Below are 20649 nucleotides of genomic sequence, written 5' to 3' on the forward strand. Positions count from 1 at the left end.
AGGCTAATGGCCAACCTGGCTGGAGTCTTCAACCGCTGTGAGGGCTCCACCTACCAAAGCTATCTAGCCACCTGCATATTTTGCCTAGAACTTATTCCAAGAACACCCACATAGTTATCCGTCATACCCTTTTTTTTTCAATGACCCTATTATCAAAGAGGCCTACCTTACTGCACTATGTAATACACATACCATACTTGCACATTCACCTTATGCTCCTCCATTGTGCCTACCACATTCCAAGATGCTATATGATTTAGGATTTCTTTTTTTTTTTTTTTTTTTAAGATTTTATTTATTTATGTGACAGAGAGACAGCCAGTGAGAGAGGGAACACAGCAGGGGGAGTGGGAGAGGAAGTAGCAGCCTCCCAGCGGAGGAGCCCGATGTGGGACTCGATCCTGGTACGCTGGCATCACGCCCTGAGCCGAAGGCAGACGCTTTAACGACTGCGCTACCCAGGCGCCCCTGATTTAGGATTTCTTGAGTTCTGTGACCTCCTTGTATATCATATAACCCCCAGGAGGGCAGGAGTCTTTTGTCCCTTTGTGTCCAAATGTCTCCTATACAATAGGTTCTTGAAGCCAAATACTCATTATTTGTTAGAACAGTGAGTAAACAAAACATCTTAGCTTCCCTTAATATTTTTACAATTCTGCCTATTCCTAACATCCCCGTTAGCTTTCCCTGAATGCTGGTATCACTTAATTTCAAGAATGAGGAAGAATCAAATTTGGGAGACAAAATCTTCAGAATGATTGTTTTAGTCACATGCTCAGCTGAACTGTAACTTAGACATCTCTGATACAATTTTTCTAAGATCTTCACATTTTTACCATCCACTGGTATTTCCACTAAGACATTTCTGACACAATCTCTGAATCATTATATAGCCATTATTAATAGCTTTTTGTGATTTGCATTTTACAGCTGTTTTTCTCAGATAATGTCAATTCCTCATGCAGAATACTGCCTGTAATCACAGGGGAAATGATAACCACTTTCAAGTAATGAGATGAGATCATAGGTATAAGTTACCCTCTGCATTTTGGAAATAAGCGCACCCTTTTCATACATGCTAACACTTGTAAACACTGAAGCCACTGTCCAGTGTCAAAATAGCACGTCTTTCACGGTTCTATTGTAGAGATTGATCTCAGATTTCCAAAAGGAAGTATCAGGCTATCCAAAAAGAGATATTAGATAAACGTGTTGCTAAGTTGAACACGGTAATTCACCATCCAGTCAAGGGAGATACTTTCTGTGGTAATTACAGAGATCACCTTTGTTTTCCTGCTTCAGGGTAGTCCAGCATCCCTCTACAATATTTCCTGGCATGACCCAATCTGTTTTTTTCTCTCGTCCGTGATCAAACACAGAGCGACTGATAAAACCAACTCTTAACGCTTCATAGTGTATGGATTTGAATTGCAACGTGACGTGTTAGCTTCTGCTACCAGTGAACACATTTTGAGCCTGCATGACTACGGATGACAAGTGTATTTGGATCTGTAGCCTTTGGGAGTATCTGAAATATGTTTAGCCTCTGGGAGCAAGCTGAACTTCACGGAGTCCGAAATAACACGTCCCCACAGGCTTGAGTGAACAGCTACGGGCAACACACAACACGCCCTCCAAAACTTGAGTTCTGCTTCTTTAAGGAGGGACAAAACCCCTTCTAATCTCTTGGACTCGTAGACACCACCTCCCAGCGCACCTCGCGGGTCTAAAAGTGTCTGCAGGTGGGCTGCGGAGCGCCCTTACCCTCGGCGTCTGTATGTGTGGGAACTACATTACCCTGTATGCTCCGCGCCTAACGGCCGCCTCGCTCAACCAATGAAGGCTCAGAACAGGGGCCTTCCGTATGTGACACCGAACGCGGGGCGGGACTTCCGGCGTCCTCCTCCGGGCGGTCATTTTGGCTTCTCCCCTGTGTTCATCCGGGCAGAAGTTCCGGAGAGCTGGGTGTGCGCGAGGTGACTTGCAGGAGAAGGACTCAGAGGAGTCGTTGACCCAGCCATACAGAGGCGGGTCTGAGGCTTGGCGACGCCGCCCGGGGTGCCCCGCACCAGGGCCGGTATAAGAACCGCCTGCCCGCTCCCGGCCCCGCTCCGCCCACAGGCCCGGATGGCGGCAGCCACGCTGAGGGACCCGGCTCAGGTAAATGCTGCGTTTTCCGCCCCTCGCCGCCACCCAGATCCTAAAGCTCCGGTTGAGGAGCGCCTCCTCACGTCCTCACATCCCAGGTCTTACTGTTTAGGATAACGAGGCACTAGTAGGTGGAGTCCCATTTCTGACAATGGCTCTGAATAAACAAGACGTCTCAGCTTCCCTGTTTAATTTTTACTGTTGTGATTAGGTGTGGGGGAGTGTTGCCCGCAGAGGAACCGACCTGTGCAAAGGCGTGGAGGTGCCACTGAGCTGGGAGTATTCGGGAAAGCTGGGGGCTCTTGTGCCTGCGGGGAACAGTGTTTGAGGCGGAGTCACACCTGGAATAGTAGGCTGAGGGTTCTGCCTGCATTCTCAGGACTCTGGAGGCTGTGGATAGTTTTAAACAAAGGAGCGACACGAATTACATTAGGGTTTTAAAAGCTTCACAGAGGTTGTTGATTGGAAAAACAGACTGAAGGAGGGTGATTGGAGACATTGAGGTATTAGGAGGTTGACTTTTCTTCGCGGTCACAGAGCTAGTAAGATGAAACACTGAGGCATAAAAGGTAGACATTCAGTTATAAATTCACCTGGCTTACCGGCCAGGCATGGATACACAGGAGTCTGAGCCCCTTGAAACCCGACATTGTTGTATTCATCTATAACCTGCCCGTTAAAACATGACTACGGACGCACTTGAACCTACGCAGTACACAGGTATGTGTAGGGTGTCCTAGTCCCTCACTAGCTCCTACTCCTGCACATATATTCTCCATTGTGGTGTCTGGGGACTCTACATGCCATTCCTCCAGACCTTGGGTGTAGGGACCCTGGAGAAACCCCACGCCTCCGCCCAGCGTCCATAGGAGGAATTAAATGGAGATATTTCCATTTTTGGCACCTGATGTAAACAGTTGTGGAAAGGTTATCTCAATACAGGGATGTAAACATGTTTGGAGGTAGAGGTAAGCTGGGAGCATTAAGGAAACCATAGATTCCCTTTCCTTCAGGTGGGAGCAGTAAGACGGGATTCAGGACTGGAATGGCTGCCTGAGAAGTTGTTTATCTTTACCGGAGGTGATGGTAATTTAGGATTAGAGGTGGGAGATGATCTTAGCCAGGTCTTAACAGACTTCATCTGGCTGTATGGTAGAGAACAGATTGTGAGGATGAGGGAAGAGGAAGGAAAACTAAGGTGTAGTCCACTGTAGTGGTCCAGTTGAGGGTTCATGGGACAGAGTGGTGGCTTAGAGGCTGGATTCTGGATCTATTTTTATTTAGAGTCAACTATATTTCCTAATGTTCAAGGGAAGTCACACGATTGGTCTGCTTGTATTGCTGTGTAACAAAATACCATAAACTCGGTGATTTATAAACCATAGAAATTTATTTCTCACGGTTCCAGAGGTGAGAAGTCCAAGATCAGGATGCCTACATGGTCAGGTTCTGTGTCTAGTGAGGGCCTCCTTCCTAATTTCCACCCAAAGGCCCCAGTTCCTAATACCATCAGTTTGTGGGGGGTAGAGTGTCAAAATATGAATTTTGGGGGGACACAAACATTTTTTCTAGAACAGTGAGGAAGTGAAGCACAGGATTCAGAGATGACCCTAAGGTTTTGATCTAAACAACAGGAAGGATGAAAATTCCAACTGATATGGGGAAGTTCGTCATAGAGTAATTTTAACTGGGGATATCAGGAACTTTCTTTTGGCTATTTTAAGATCTGAGTTGTTTCAGAGACCACTGAGTGAAGGCATCAAGTAGGCAGCTGGACACCCACATCTGGAATTCTGGGGAGGGGTTCAGGATGGAGACATCCAATATACTGTGGCTACTGTATATGTCCAGGCAGGTGAGTTATTTTTGGGAGGGGCAGTCTCTAGGTGATGATAAAACCATTTTCAGACTAGGAAAGGAAAGGTGGTGGCTGAGAACTGAGCCTCTTGCTTGGATATTTGGTTGATGGCATTGAGTTTCACATACTCAAGTTAGAGAAGTGGCATGAAGAGAGAAAATGTCAAGGACAGGGCAGACTCAGAGCTGATGAAGGGAACCAACAGAACAGTGGACATGAGGTGGATACAGAGGCATAGGACTTGGCACGTTAATGCTCAGTCTTTGGAGCTAGTGTTTATTCCACTCAGAGGACTTTATGGATTTCGTGGCAACTTTGGTGGGTCCTGGGATATTTCATTCAGTCTGGAGGATGACGTTAGGGGCAAATCTGTGAGAACCACTAGGACTCAGGTGGGTAACTAGTGGGGCTGGGCTTTGAAAGAGGGTTAAGTCAAAAGAGGAAAGTCCTGACTGCAAAAGACACAGCAGGTGCAGCACAGATATGGAATGAGGCCATGAGTATCTGAAATCTGCAGGTCATTCTGGGCTGTGGAGTTTGTAGCAAGAAACAGACTTAAGTGGGGGGGGGGGGGGACTACATAGCAGGCTTCAGAGCTGCCTCTGACAGTGAGGATCATCAGAGGATCAATTGGGTCTTGACTGGATTTACAAAAACCTCTCTGGATACCATGCAGTAGGTAACATGGGGAGGCCAGAGAGATGCCTGTGCCTTCCTGTGGGGCAGGAAGTGGCTGTGGCCTTTAAAAAGAAGCAAGGGAGGGGCGCCTGGGTGGCACAGCGGTTAAGCCTCTGCCTTAGGCTCAGGGCATGATCCCAGCGTTATGGGATCGAGCCCCACATCAGGCTCCTCCGCTGTGAGCCTGCTTCTTCCTCTCCCACTCCCCCTGCTTGTGTTCCCTCTCTCGCTGGCTGTCTTGATCTCTGTCGAATAAATAAATAAATAAATAAAATCTTAAAAAAAAAAAAAAAAAAGAAGCAAGGGAGAGCCTCTCCAGAAAACAGATATTTAAAGGCAATCATATATGCTGTCGTTAACACACACAAGCACAGGGAATATTCATTCCCAGAAGAGATTTGAGTGACCCTAGAACCTCTAAGCTGGGGAGATTAGGGAAGGTCTTCCCCTGCATAGGCGCAGTTCTTAATGACTGAAAGTGTTGGTTGTTTTTTCAAATGCCCAAATCTTGACAAAAGATTGCAGAGCATACAAAGAAATAAGGAAACAAGGCCCAATCAAAAGAACAAAACAAATTGTCTGGAAACTGGCCCTATAAAAATGTAGGCCTCTGAATTACTTGACAAAAATTTAAAACAACTGTGCTAAAGATGCTCAGTGACTTAAGAGAACACAGACAACAATATCAGAAAACAATTCATAGACAGTGTGAGAATATTAACAGAGATGGAAACTTTAAAAGAGAACCAACCAGAAATTCCAGAGCTGAACAATACAACAGTTAAACTTGAAAATTTACTAGAGGGGTTCAGTAGCAGACTTGATCAGGTAGAATAAAGAATCTATAAACTTGAAGACAGGTCATTTGAAATTGTCAAGTCAGAGGAGTCACTCTTAAGGGACTATGGGATACCAGCAGGCCAACCAATAATATGCATTATCCAACAGAGGACAAGTATCTAAAATACATAAAGAACATTTATAATTCAATAGTTATGAACAATTTTTAAAAAGAAACAGACAAAAAAATGTGAACAGATATTTCCAAAGGAAATTATGGCAAAAAATTACATAAGATGCCAGGAAGAGTCATTAGAAAAATGAAAAATTAAACTCTTAATGACTTAACCACTGTGCACTTTTTAAATTATTAAAATAGAAAACTCTGACCATAGCATAAAATAAAAAACTCTACATGTTGTCAAGCATGGAGAGCAGATGGAACTCTCATGCACTGATGGTAGGAATGGAAATTGTACAAGCACTTTGGAAAGCAATGTGGCAGGTTCTTTAAAATTAAATATGCAGCTTTTATCCAACCCAGCCATCCCATTCCTAGGTATTTATGCAACGGAAATAAAAGCATATGTTTATGCAAAGACTCGCGAACAAATGTTTAAAGCAGTTTTATTTTTAATGGTAAAAGGGGGGAAAACCCAAAGTCCATCAAAAATAGTTGAATGAATAAACAAATCATAGTACCTCCACATAATGAAATACCACTCAGGAATAAATAGGAATTGTCCTTGCTGTAAAAAGCAAACAAACAAACAAACAAAAAACCATAGACTGAGTGACTTGAAGAATAGAAATTTATTGTTCATGGTTCTAAGGCTGGCAAGAAAGTCCAGATCAGGGTGCTTACCGCTTTGGTTCCTGGTGAGGACTCTTCTTGGTTTGCAGGTGGCTTTCTTGTGTCTTCACATAGTGGAAAGATGTAGTTTCAGGTGCACAATGTAATGATTTGACTATTATATACATTACAAAAGGGGCACCTGGGTGGCTTAGTCGGTTAAGTGTCTGCCTCCGCTCAGGTCATGATGTCAAGGTCCTGGGGTTGAGCAGTGTGTCGGGCTCCCTGCTCTGCAGGGGGTCTGCTTCTCCCTCTGCCCTTCCCGCTGCTCATGCTTTCTCTCTTTCTCTCAAATAAATAAAATATTTATATATATATATATATATATATATATAAACACACACACATTACAAAATGCTTATCATAAGTGTACTTTTCTGTCTGTCACTAAACAAAGTTATTACAATATTATCAGTGATTCTCTGTGTTGTGCTTCTCAACCTTGTGACTTGTTTTAGAGCTGGAATTTTGTACCTCTTAATCTCCCTCACCTATTTTGCCCATCTCCCCTCACTCCTTCCATTTGGCAACCACCAGTTTGTTCTCTGTATTTATAAGTCTGCTTTTGTTATTGCTGTTGTTTGATTGTTTTGTTTTCTAGATTGCACACAAAGCTGAAATCATATGGTATTTGTCTTTTTCTGACTTATCTTACGTAGCCCTTAGGTCCATCCATGTTATTGTGAATGGCAAGATGTCTTGCCCCCCCCCCTTTTTTTTTAAATAATCTCCATGCCCAATGTGGGACTTGAACTCACGATCTGGAGAGTGAGTTGCATGCTCTACCAGCTGAGCCAGCCAGGCACCCCATGGTTTCATTTTTTTTTTAATGGCGAGTTAATATTCCTTTGCATGCATACACACACACACACACACACACACACACCCCACATCTTTATTCATTTATCTGTCAATGGACACTTAGGTTGTGTCCATATTTTACCTATTGCAAATAATGCTGCTGTAAACAGGGATGCGTCTATCTTTTTGAATTAGTGTTTTCATTTTCTTCAGGCAGATACCCAGAATTGAAATCACTGGAGCGTATATATTTCTATTTTTAGTTTTCTGAGGATCCTCCATACTGTTTTCCAGGGTGGCTGTGCCACTTTACATCCCCTCTCCCCAAACACACACAAAATGCACAAGAGTTGTTTTTGATACTAGCCATTTTGACTGGTGTGAGGTGATAACTCATTGTGGATTTGATTTGCATTTCCCTGATTAGTGATGTTGAGCATCTTTTTATATCTGTTGGCCATCGGTATGTTTCTTTGGAAAAATGTGCGTTCAGGTCTTCTGCCAGTTTTAATTGGATTGTTTGGGGTTTTTTGGTGTTGAGGTGTGTGAGTTCTTTATATATTTTGGATATTAACCCCTTATTGGATATATCGTTAGCAAATATCTTTTCTAATTCAGTAGGTTGTCTCTTCATTTTGTTGATGGTTTGCTTTGCTATGTACAAGTTTTTCAGTTTGATATAGTCCCAATTGTTCATTTTTGTTATTTCCCTTTTCTGAGGAGATAAATCTAGAAAAATGTTGCGAAGTCTGATGTCAAAGAAATTACTGCATATGTCTTCTTTTAGTTATATGGTTTCAGGACTTAAATCTAGGTCGTTAATCCATTTTGAGCTTATTTTTGTGTATGGTGTAAGAAAGTGGTCCAGTTTCATTCTTTTGTATATAGATGTCCAGTTTCCCCAACACCATTTATTGAAGAGACAGGCTTTCCCCATTGTATATTCTTGCCTCCTTTGTCATAGATTAATTGACCATATAAGCATGGGTTTATTTCTGGGCTTTGTTCTGTTCCATTGAGCTGTGTGTCTATTTTTGTGCCAGTACCATACTGTTTTGACTACTATGGCTTTGTAGTATAGTTTGAAATCTGGTTGTGATACTTCCAGTGTTCTTTCTCAAGCTTGCTTTGGCTATTTGTGGTCTTTTGTGGTTCCATGAAAGTTTTAGGATTCTTTGCTCTACTTCTGTGAAGAATACTATTGATATTTTGACAGGGGTTGTATTGAATCTGTAGATTGCTTTGGGTAGTATGGACAGCTTAACAATATTAATTCTTCCATTCCATGAACATGGTGTATGGTGTATCTTTCCATTTATTTGTATTGTCTTCAGATTCTTTCATCAGTGTCTTATAGTTTTCAGAATACGAATCTTTCACCTCCTTGCCTAAATTTATTACTAGGTACTTTATTCCTTTTGATACAGTCATAAATGGAATTGTTTTCCCAATTTCTCATTTATTTGTATGATTTTTTTTAACCTATTTCCTCTTTCTGCTGGGTTGTTATTGGTGTATAGAAACATGACAAATCTCTCTCCTTTTTAAGATTCATCTATTTTAGAGAGAGAGAGAGAGAGAGCATGAGCTGGAGGGGCAGAGGGAGGGGAAACAACAGATTTCTGTATAGTAATTTTGTATCCTGCAACTTTACTGAATTCGTTTATCGGGATCTGTAGGGTTTTCTATATAGTATCATGTCATCTACAAATAGTGTCAGTTTTACTTTTTTTATTCCAACTTGGATGCCTTTTAGTTCTTTTTCTTGTCTGAATGCTGTGGCTAGGATTTGCAGTACTATGTTGAATTAAGGTGGTGAGAGTGGGCATCCTTGTCTTGATCTTAGAGGAAAAGCTTTCAGCTTTTTACCCATGAGTACGATGTTAGCTGTGATTTTTTCGTATATGGCCTTTATTATGTTGAGGTATTTTTTCCCTCTGAACCCACTGTGTTGAGAGTTTGTATTACGATCAGATGTTAAATTTTGTCAGATGCTGTTTTTGCATCTACTGAGATGTTTGTATGATTTTTATCATTCGTTTTGTTAATATGTTGTTATGTTGATTGATTTGCAGGTACTGAACCATCCTTACATACCTGAAATAAATCCCACTTGATTGTGGTGAATGATCTTTTTTAATATATGTTGAATTTAGTTTGGTAATTTGTTGAAGACTTTTTATCTGTGTTCATTAGGGATATTGGTCTTTAATTTTCTTTTTTTGCCATGTCCTCATCTGGTTTTGGTCAGTCTTTTTTTTTTTTTTTTTTTTTAAGACCTTATTTATTTGAGAGAGAGAGAGAGCAAGAGCACAAGCGGGGAGGAGAGAGAGAAGCATGGTCCCTGCTGAGTAGGGAGCCCCATGTGGGGCTTGATCCCAGGACCCTGGGATCATGACCTGAGCCGAAGGCAGACGCTTAACCCACTGAGCCACCCAGGCGCCCCTTCATCTGGTTTTGGTATCAGGGTAATGCTAACTTTGAGGAATGAATTTGGACACATTCGTTTTCTATTTTTTTGTAGTAGTTTGAGAAGGATAGGTGCTAACACTTCTTTAAATATGTGGTAAGATTCACCTGTGAAGTCATGGGATCCTGGACTTTTGTTTGTTGGGAGTTGTGGGTTGTTTGGAGGAGGGGAGTGGAGGACAGAGGGACAGAGGGAGAGCAGGCTCCAGGCCCAGCTCAGAGCCCAGTGTGAGGCTCAATCTCATGACCTTAAGATCGTGACCTGACCCAAAATCAAGAGTTGGACACTTAACTGACTGAGCAACCCAGGCGCCCCTGTTGGGAGTTTTTTGATTACTGATTTAATTTTGTGACTAGTGAAAGGTCTGTACAAATTTTCTATTTCTTTGTGATCCAGTCTTAGAAGGTTGTATTTTTCTAAGAATTTATCTGTTTCTTCTAGGTTGTCCAATTAGTTGGCATATAATTAATCCTTTATATTTTTGTGGTGTCAGTTGTAATTTCTCTTTCATTTCTGATTTTACTTGAGTCCTCTTTTTGCCTTGGTGAGTCTGTCTAAAGTTATCTATTTTATCTTTTCGAAGAACCAGCTCTTAGTTTCCTTGATCTTTTTATTGTTTTTTAGTCTCTTTTTCATTAATTTTCACTCTCATCTTTATTATTTTTTTCATTCTACTAACTTTGGATCTTGTTTGTTCTTTTTCTAGCTACTTTAGGTATAAGGTTAGATTGAGATTTTTCTTGTTTCTTGAGGTAGGTGTGTATTGGTCTAAACTTCCTTCTGAGAACTGCTTTTGCTTCATCTCAAAGATTTTGAAGTCTTACATTTGTTCATTTGTCTCCAGCTGTTTTTCAGTTTCCTCTTTGATTTCTTTGACTTACTGTTTAGTAGCATGTTTTGCCTCCATGTGTTTGTGTTTTTCCATTTTTTCCCTTTTCTAGTTTCATACTGTTGTGATTGGAAAAGATACTTGATATGATTTCAGTCTTTAAATTTATTGAGGTTTGTTTTGTGGCCTAATATGTGATCTGTCTTGGGAGAATGTTCCATGTGCATTTGAAAGAATGCGTATTCTTGTTTGGGGATGGACTGTTCTGTATATGTCTTGTTAAGTCTGTGTGGTCTGTTGTATTGATTAAAGCCACTGTTTCTTACTGATTTTCTGTGTAGATGATCTATCCGTTGATGTAAGTGGAGTGTTGAAGCCCCCTCCTATTATTGTATTCTGTTAGTTTCTCCCTTTATGTCTGCTCAGGTTTGCTTTATATTCTTAGGTGTTCCTGTGTTGGTTGTATAGATATTTACAATTGTTAAATCCTCTTGTTGGATTGATTTCTTTATAATTATGCAGTGCTTTTCTTTGTCTTTATTACAATCCATGTTTTAAACTCCACTTTACTATAAGTATTCCTACCCTAGCTTGTTTTTCATTTCCATTTGCATGGACTATGTTTTCCCATTCCTTCACTTTCAGTCTGTATGTGTCTTTGGGTCTAGAAGTGAGTCTTTTGTAGGCAGCATATAGATGGGTCGTGTGTTTGTTTTTGTTTTATAATCCATTCAGTCACCCTGTATCTTTTGATTGGAGCACTTAGTCTTTTACATTTAAAGTAATTATTGGTAGGTATGTACTTATTGCATTTTGTTGTTTTTTTTTCTGTCCCCCCCCCCCTCTCTTTCTCTCTCTGGTAGTTTTTCTCTGTTCCTTTCTTTTGTGCTCTTGTGATTCAATGACTTTCTTTAGTACTACAGGTTTCTGGTTTGTGGTTACCATGAGGTTCATATATCACATCCCAAGTATTTAGTAGCCTATTTTAAGTTGATGGTCATTTAAATTCACACACATTCTAAAAGTACTACATTTATTACTTCCCCCATCATGTTTTATGTATAGGATGTCATATTTTATATCTTCTTTGTGTGTGTTGCTTAATTAATTTTTGTAGGTAAAATCGATTTTACTACTTTTGCTATTTAGCTTCTGTACTAGCTTTATAAGTCATTGATCCACTACCTTTATTATATATTTATATTTACTAGTGGAACTTTTTTCCTCTCATAACTTTCTTCTAGTTATGGTTTTGTCTTTTCTGCTGAAAGAAATCCCTTTAACATGACTTGTAAAGCCAGTTTAGTGGTGATGAACTTTAACTTGTGTTTGTCTGGGAAATGTATATTTCTCCTTCAATTCTGAATAATAATCTTGCTGGGCGAAGGATTCTTGGTTGTAGGATTTTTTCCTTTCAGTACTTTGAATATATCATGACACTCCCTTCTGGCCAGAAATATTTCTGCTGAAAATTCTGCTAATAGCCTTATGGAGTCTCCCTTGTGTGAAACTATTAGCTTTTCTTTTTCTGCTTTTAAGATCATCTCTTGATTTGGGTTTTTGTCTATTTTCATTATTTTGTGTCTTGGTGTGGACCTACTTGGGTTCGTCTTGTTTGGGGCTCTCTGTGCTTTCTGGGGTTGGATGTTAGCTTCCTGTTCCCAGGTTAAGAAAATTTTCAGCACTGTTCCTTCTCTCTTCTCCTTCCGAGACTCCTGTAATGTGAATGTTGTCCTAGAGGCCCCTTAACTTACCCCAGTTTAAAAAATTACTTCTTTCTTTTTGTTGTTTGACTTGGGTGCTTTCCACTGCCATATCTTCCAGATCACGGATCCATTCTGCTGCATCCTCTAATCTATTGATTCCCTCCAGTGTAGTTTTCATTTCAGTTATTGTGTTCATCTCTGGTTCTTTTTAAATATTTTGTATCTCTTTTTTTCTCTCTTATTTTTTTCTTTTAAGATTTTATTTATTCGTTTGTCAGAGACAGAGAGAGTACAGGCAGAGGGAGAAGCAGGCTCCCTGCTGAGCAAGGAGCCCAGTGTGGGACTCAATCCCAGGACCCTGGGATCATGACCTGAGATGAAGGCAGACACTTAACTGACTGAGCCACCCAGGCGCCCCTGTATTTTGTATTTCGTTATTGAAGTTCTCACTGAACTCATCCACTTTTCTGTCAAGACCAGTGAGCATCTTTAGGACCATTACTTTGAACTTTTTTTTTTTTTTAATTTTTATTTATTTATTTATTTATTTGACAGAGAGAGAGAGACAGCCAGCGAGAGAGGGAACACAAGCAGGGGGACTGGGAGAGGAAGAAGCAGGCTCATAGCAGAGGAGCCCGATGTGGGGCTCGATCCCATAACGCTGGGATCACGCCCTGAGCCGAAGGCAGACGCTTAGCCGCTGTGCCACCCAGGTGCCCCTACTTTGAACTTTTTTATCAGGTAGATTGTTTCATTTAGTTCTTTTTTTCTGAGGGTTTGTCTTGTTTCATTTGAAACATACTCCTCTCTCCACATTTTGTCTGACTCCTTGTTTGTTGGTATGTATTCGGTCAGCTGCAGGTCCTGGTCTTGAAAGTAGTGACCTTTTATGTAGAAGGCAGCCTGTGGGTCCCAGTAGTCCAGTCCCCCCAGTCACCAGAACCAGTCACTGTAGGGTGTGTCCCCTGTGCTTTTTGAGCTCTTTTGTAACTGGTCAGGGACTACGGTGGGCATGCTGGTGGGTGGGCCGGCCCTCAGCCCATCTGTCTGCAGTGACTGGCGGTGACTACTGCAAGCACACTAGTGGACCGGGCTGGTCCCTGCTGTGGCTGGCTGAGAGACCAAGCTGTAGCCGCTGCTGGTAGGCTGGTGGGTGGGGCTGTTCCCTCCTCCCAGGGGCAGGAGTCTTTTTGGAGAGGTGCCTGTCCCAGCTGGGGCTGCCCATGCACTGCTTTGGAGGGGTATCTTCCGGGGATGGGTAGCTTAGGTGGGGCGGGTTTGCAAGGGAGTGCTAGGGTGGGGGGAGGAGTGCTAGGAAGGGAGAGGGAGAGGGTCAGAACTGGCTCCCAGCCATCTGGGCTGAAGGAGAGCGAGAATGGTCTCTGCCAGCACTTGCTTTCCTTGAGAAGGCTTCCACAGATCCTTGCTCCTCTGGCACATGCTCTAAAATTTGTTAATAAGTCTTCACCTGTGACCTAGATGGTTTTCAAACTGCTGCCTTTTGTGCCAAGTTTCTGACGGAGTGTTATAGTATGCTGGCCCTTTAAGAACAGAATCTCAGTTTCCTATAGCCTTCTGGCTCTCCCATTACCATAGTTAAGCCCTGCTGATTTTCAGATCTCTGAGTTAAGCTCTGCTCATTTTCAAAGTCAGACTTTATTGGGCTCATCTGCCTGCAGGTCCCCAGGGCCAGGGGTGCAGTGTGGGGATTGGGCCCCTTTCTCCTTAGGGAGGACTTCTGTGCCTGTGATCTCCCTCCTACTTGTGGCTTGCTATGTTAGGTGTTTGGTTCTGCATCACATCTCTAACCCTTCCCACCCTACTCCATTTGGCTTTTTGTCTTCAGCTGTGGAATAAGTATTCTAGTCTTAAGGTCATTGTCAGAATGAATTGTGTTATTTGTAGTTGTTGCCCTGGTGCATCTGTGGGTGGTGAGCTAGCCTCTTCCTACTCTGCCATCTTCCCCTGCTTTGTCTCGTATTTCTTATAAAGGCACTAACTTCATCATGAGAGTCCCAGCCAGATGACCTTATCTAACATAATTACCTCCCCATACCCTACCTTCTAAATCCATTACATTGGGGTTAGGGGTTCAACATATGAATTTGGGGGGCACATATCGACTGCGTAATAGAAATGGAATATGGATATTTGCAACAACATGGATGAGTCTCTAAATATGCTGAGTGGAAGAATTTAGATGAACTGAACATACAGATCGTTCCATTTATTTAAGATTCTTGAAAATGCAAACTAATCCATTATCCTAGAAGCAGATCAGTGGTTTCCTGAGAATCGTGGCTGAGTGAGTGAGGGATGTAATAGGAAGGGTTATGAGAAAATTTTGGATGGCGATGAATATGTTTCCTATCTTGATTGTGGTGATGGTTTCAGTGGTATATATCTGTGTTAAAACTCACCACATTGTACACTTTAAATGTGTTCAGTTATTATAGTTTAATAAAACTATGAAGATACAGATAAAAAATATATTTACTTCCAGCAAGATAAAGTATCTGAGGAGAACGGTTGGAATGAAAGCAGCAAGGGGGAGAAATTGAAGCTACCAGCACAGAATGCTGAAGAAGAGGGGAAACGGTTTCTTTTTTCTCTTGCTCTGCCCAATGGTATCAATGTGCAGTTAAGGATAATGCAGAAACCCCCTAAAAAGATGGAGTTGTTGGAGTCACTGTCATACTATGAGGGCCTAAGGAGGATCCAGCAATAGATATTCCTAAGTCCATATGACCCAGTGTTGTTTCTAATGAGAGGGAAAGTGTCTGCTGGCCTTTGGGAGTTGCAGTAGTTTCTAAACCAATGGGAAAGGTAGAATAATGTCCCATTTACATGTCCTTGCCTCAATGATCGGGTTATACAGCAAAGGAGAGTTAAAGTAGTAGTAGGTAATCAACTGACCTAGAAGTGGAGAGATGATGTTGGATTGCCTGAGTCTGCCCAGTGTAATCATACGGGTTCTTGGATGGGGAAATGATTGGCAGAAAATGGAAAGTGTCCTAGTGATGCAGGGTGAGAACAACTCAGCTGGCCATTGCTGGCTTTGAGACGGAAAGGGGCCATGAGCCCAGGTCTGTGGGTGGCCTCTAAAGAATGAGGCAAAAGAATGAATTCTTTCCTAGAGCCTCCGGAAAGGAAGTCAGCTCTGCTGACACCAGGGAGACCCATTTTGGACTTCTGACTTCCAGAACTGTAGTAGGATAAATTTGTATTGTTTAAACAGTAATAAGAAACTATAAAGGCCAGTTTCACATGTTAGAATTATATCCAGTTGAAATAGTGCATTACCAGAATACTTACAGTTGCCAGATTTAGAAAATAAAAATACAGGGCACTCAGTTAAATGTGAATTTCAGATAAAATACACACACACACACATATATATAAATTACTGTCTGTCCCATGCAGTATACCTTATGAAATTATTCATTATTCATCTGAAACTCACATTAAACTGGGTATCCTATGCTCCATCAGGGAGCTCTAGGTATACTAGAAAGCACCATGAGCATGTTTTGCTACTTTTAGAACCCTGGTTATTCTCTATAATAAAGAAGGATAAAAAGAAACAGGAATTTATCAGTTAGCTGACTGCTGGTAGGATAAAGTAGGATAAGATCTGAACGTGCACACAATACTGGTATACAGGTAAGTGTCCAGTTAGCTTCAGGCTATTAAGAGAACCTTGTGAATGACTGGAAAACATTCTGGGGCCTTGATGCGGTTATGCAGATGTGCTGCTTTGAGTCAGAATAACCAAATCTTTTATGATACTCAGTTTCATCACTTTTAGGAATACCCACCAATACCCTCCCTGTCCCTTTCCCTTCCCACCCACAAATACACAAACACATGCATACATACAGCTGCTTGCATTAGCAAACACACTTGCTACATGCACGTGTGAACATACATGAGGAATCACATTAGCATTGTGTAGGGATAGCTTTCTGTGATCTAAAATTGGAAGTGGAGGTGGAGGAATTGGAATTCTCAGATATTTGCTGTTGGCAATGCAAAGTGGTACATCTGCTTTGAAGAACGATTTTTTGCAGTGTTTTTTTTTTTTTTATTAATTAGACATATGTTTACACATACAACTCAGAAACCTAAGTTTACAACAAAAAGTTGTAGGCAAATGTTATTGTGGCTATATTCATAATATCTGGAAATGGAAATGATTCAAATGTCCCTCAGTTGGGGAATCGATAAACAAACCATGGTACGTCCACACAATGGAATCCTACTTGGCATTATAGAGAATGAGCTACCGATACCCACAAAAACAAGGGTGAATCAGAAATGCATTGTTCTGTGGGGCGCCTGGTGGCTCAGTCGTTTAAGCATCTGACTTGATTTTTGGCTCAGTCCTGATCTCGGGGTTGTGGAATCGAACTCCACGTTGGGCTCTGTGCTCAATGCAGAGTCTGCTTGTCCCTCTCCCTCTGCTCCTCCCCAGCTCAAGTGCACTCTCTCTCAAATAAATAAATGAAATCTTAAAAAAAAAAAAACACAACCAAACCCAGAACAAATGCACTGTTTTCTGTGGAAGGGCTGTATGCTATTTGATTCCCCTTATCAGACACACTGGAGAAGTTATGTGCCTAAAACTCGAGGTTCAGACATCACATTGTAGGGTTTCATAAGGCTGAGATAGGGAGAACAACTTTCTACAAAGGGGTAGGAGGACTTAATGGAGAGATGGGACTGTTCTGTGTATTATTTTAGTGATGAATTTGTGATTATGCTGTCAAAACATGTAGAACTGATACATTCGAGTGCATTTTGAAGCATATGGTATTCTGGAAAGTTAAAACATAAACACCAAAAAGAGTGGCTATCGTTGTTTTAAGTAGGGCTGTCATGAAAGGACTTGGCGGCAAGCATTTCATGTGGCTGAGAACAAAGAAACTCAGGCAGAGAAATCTGAACTTTGCTTAGGCAGCGTCAGAGTAGTCCTGTTTGGTTTTAAGGAGAATACATTTGTGAAACAGAAGTAATTTCCCCAAATATATAATCTCTGATCTGACCTCTACAATGCTAAAAGCTTTTGGAAATCTTTCCTTTTTCTTTGTGCATAAACCACACCAGTTTTAGACAGGCACAGTGTCATCTCCATGGCGTGTTGTGATCTGTTTGCGGCTTGCAGCAGGCATCATAATTCCCACTTCTGTTTCTTTTTTTTTTTTTTAATTGTTTAAGACTTTATTTGACAGAGAGGCACCGAGAGAGGGAACACCAGCAGGGGGGAGTGGGAGAGGGAGAAGCAGGCCTCCCGCCGAGCAGGGAGCCCAACACAGGGGCTCGATCCCAGGACCCTGTGATCATGACCTGAGCCAAAGTCAGATACATAAGTGAGCGACCCAGGGGTCCCAGTTGGTTTAAGTCTTATTATGGACCTGCTCGTATCAAAATAGAACCGACTCCTTCCCTCTGATTTAGGGTCATTTACTAATGCCATATAAGGACCATGTGCCCCATGTCTTAACTTCTCTGGGGACTGGTTCTTTATCAGATCTCATGACAGTAACCTGTTACTGTGCTTTTTCAGTCTCTTTTTAAAGTAACAGTATAAACACTATTATCCTTTTAAAAATACTTTTCCCTCCTTAGTGATCCAGTATATTTCCTATTCTGCCATTTGTCTCTCTCACTTTTACAACTGAACTTTTAAGATAAATTCTCGAGGAGCATTTGTTTCCCCTCTCACTCAATTCCTCAACTCCTGTGTGGCTCTCCACTCATTTATGTTTGGATTATTAGCCAACTTCTAAATCCAGTGGTGACTTCTAAGATTTTGTTTAAAGTTCCTCTCAGAAGCTTCTCCTGAATCTTTCCCATCCCTTTACTGTAAGAATGCCCATTAGTCATTTCTGAATTCTCAAACTGCACACTCATTTATGATCTCATGCGGTGTCATGACTATTTATGGCACACACCATAAATACTACAAAACTTCCAAAATCTGTATCTCTATCACAGACCCCCGCATGTTCAGAAATTTCTTGTGTGCTTCTTTCCAGTCCTTCCCTGGCCCCGGCCTTCCCAATTTCAGTTGATGCCAGCTCCATCTTTCCACTTGCTGAGGCAGTCTAAAAACCTAAATGTCGTATTTCATGCATGCATTCCTAATTAACATACAGTGGTGTATTAGTACAATGTTATATTTCTGCTGATTCAACAATTCTATACATTATGCAGTGCTCACCGTTATAATAAGTGCAGCTACCACCTGTCACCGTACATTACTGCAGTACTGTTGACTGTTTCTTTTTTTTTAAAGATTTGTTTTAGGGAGGATGGGGCGGGGGGAAGAATCTCACGCAAACTCCCCGATGAGTGCAGAGCCCTGTGGGCTCGATCTCAGTACCTTAAGATCATGACTTGAGCCAAAATCAAGAGTCAGGCACTTAACTGAGTAAGCCACCCAGGCACCCCAACATTGACTGTTCCCCTGTGCTGTACCTTTCATCCCTCCATGACTTATTCATTCTATAACTGGAAGCCTGTACCTCCCCCTCCCCTTCACCCATTCCTCCAGAACCCCTATTTTCTTTAGGTTAAAAATGATATTTGGGGACAATAGCTGTATAAAGGTATGCTGATAAAGGAATGCACAGCTCTAAGTTGATGTATACATTAGGAAAACTGGGTTTTTTTGTTTTTGTTTAGTGAGAATCTTAAGCCCAATCTCTTGCACCCCCCCCCCCCCCCCCGCCGACATCAAGAGTTGGGGACACTCAGCTGACCCACCCAGTTGTTTTTCACAACATTGTTAGTGAAAGGTTTTCTATCATTCGGTGGTTAATATGAGTTATATTATTGAATTTAAAATTAACTTCTCTTGGGGCGCCTGGGTGACCCAGATGGTTAAGTGTCTACCTTCAGCTTAGGTCATGATCTTCAGGTCCTGGGATCGAGCCCCACATTGGGCTCCCTGTGCTGTAGGGAGTTTGCTTCTTCCTCTTGCTCTGCCCTTCCCCCCTGACTCGTGCCCTCTTTCGCTCAAATGAAATTAAAAATCTTCAACTTCTCCTAATTTGGTTAAGGCCTGAGCTTTGATACACAGTTACGTAGTTTTTATTTTTATCTTTTTAAAGTAAGTATAGATTCACAGGAAGTTGTATAAATAAAAAGTCCCATGTTCCCTTCACCCAGCCTCCCCAAATGATGACATCTTAGGTAGCTATAGATTTTATTCAGTTTTCACCATTTGTATCTTGCACATGTATATACTGTTATAAAATCTTCCCCCTACATAGAGATACACATCACCACCAGTGCAGTCAAGATACAGAACTGGTTTGTGACTGCAAAAACTTCCTCATGCTGTTGGTATTCACACCAACTTACACCCCACCCCCTCCCTGTCCTCTGAAAAGCACTAATCCATTCTCCATCTCTGTAGTTTTATGAATTTTTTTTCCTACTAAACCTACCATGCTTGAGGTCTATCCATTGTATGGATGTTGAAGAATTTATTCAGTTATTCATCTGTTGAAGTTTATTTCTAGTATTGTGCTATATAATGAGTAAAGGTGCTGTGACCATTCATTTGTGAATATAATGTGGGGTTTTTTTTTTTTTGGAATTTTGTTTCAAAATATCTCATCAGAAATATACAAAAGGAATCTTTCGTCCTCTTTACCCCACTTTCCCCCCTCCCCTGTCAATTAGATACCATTCTTGCGAGTTTTAAAAAATCTAGTATATAATCACACAGACTGATTTTCCATATAATTTTCCTTCCTTCCAGTGTTGGGGAAAAAGCAAATTACAGATGGCATTCTGATACTCATTACATTAGATTATGACCTGAAGGCTCAGTAGTAGGGAAAATGTATTGATCAATATCCACTGCATCCTAATGCTCCATGAGGATTTATTCAGTTCCCAATTGACAGATACTAGTTTGATTCTGTGATGCTACTCTTTGTTATTAGAAGGCAAGTTACGTGAAATAGCTTTGTAATTATGAAAGACTTGCATGCAGCAATGATTATTATTAAATTGAAACAGTTTGTTATGTGAAGAAATTTTCTGGTATAAGGATAGTGACCCAGTGTATGGACACCAGTATTCTTTCTTTGCCAAATCATGCTGTCTAAAATTGGTAAGGTAGTTTCAAGTAACTTAAATCTCAGTATTGTGTTTCTCACTCAGACTAGAGCTGGGATCCTTGGAAATTCCTCACCCTTTTCTTTAGACATTCCTATGAGAGTGCCAGTTTTGTTGAGGAGGAACATAAGTATTGGGGGAAACGTATACATTTTCCCTGGGCTCTTGCAGACAGATTGAGAAGCTTAGGAGGCAGGCACAGAAAATTGACAGCAGCTGTGCTGTTCTGTGTTATTCATGTAATGCCCTTGAGCCTCATGGTCTGGGTTTGACTTCCCATTATCTTTGTTCTTTACAGATACAAGCAGAGGGTTCAATGCCTTCTCAGCAGTAACTCTCTTCCTGTGAAGCCAGAGCCATAGGCACCATCCTGATCCTGGTGAGTACGTTTGA

Source organism: Ursus arctos, unplaced genomic scaffold (assembly GCF_023065955.2).
Source record: "Ursus arctos isolate Adak ecotype North America unplaced genomic scaffold, UrsArc2.0 scaffold_19, whole genome shotgun sequence".
NCBI classification, from domain to species: domain Eukaryota; kingdom Metazoa; phylum Chordata; class Mammalia; order Carnivora; family Ursidae; genus Ursus; species Ursus arctos.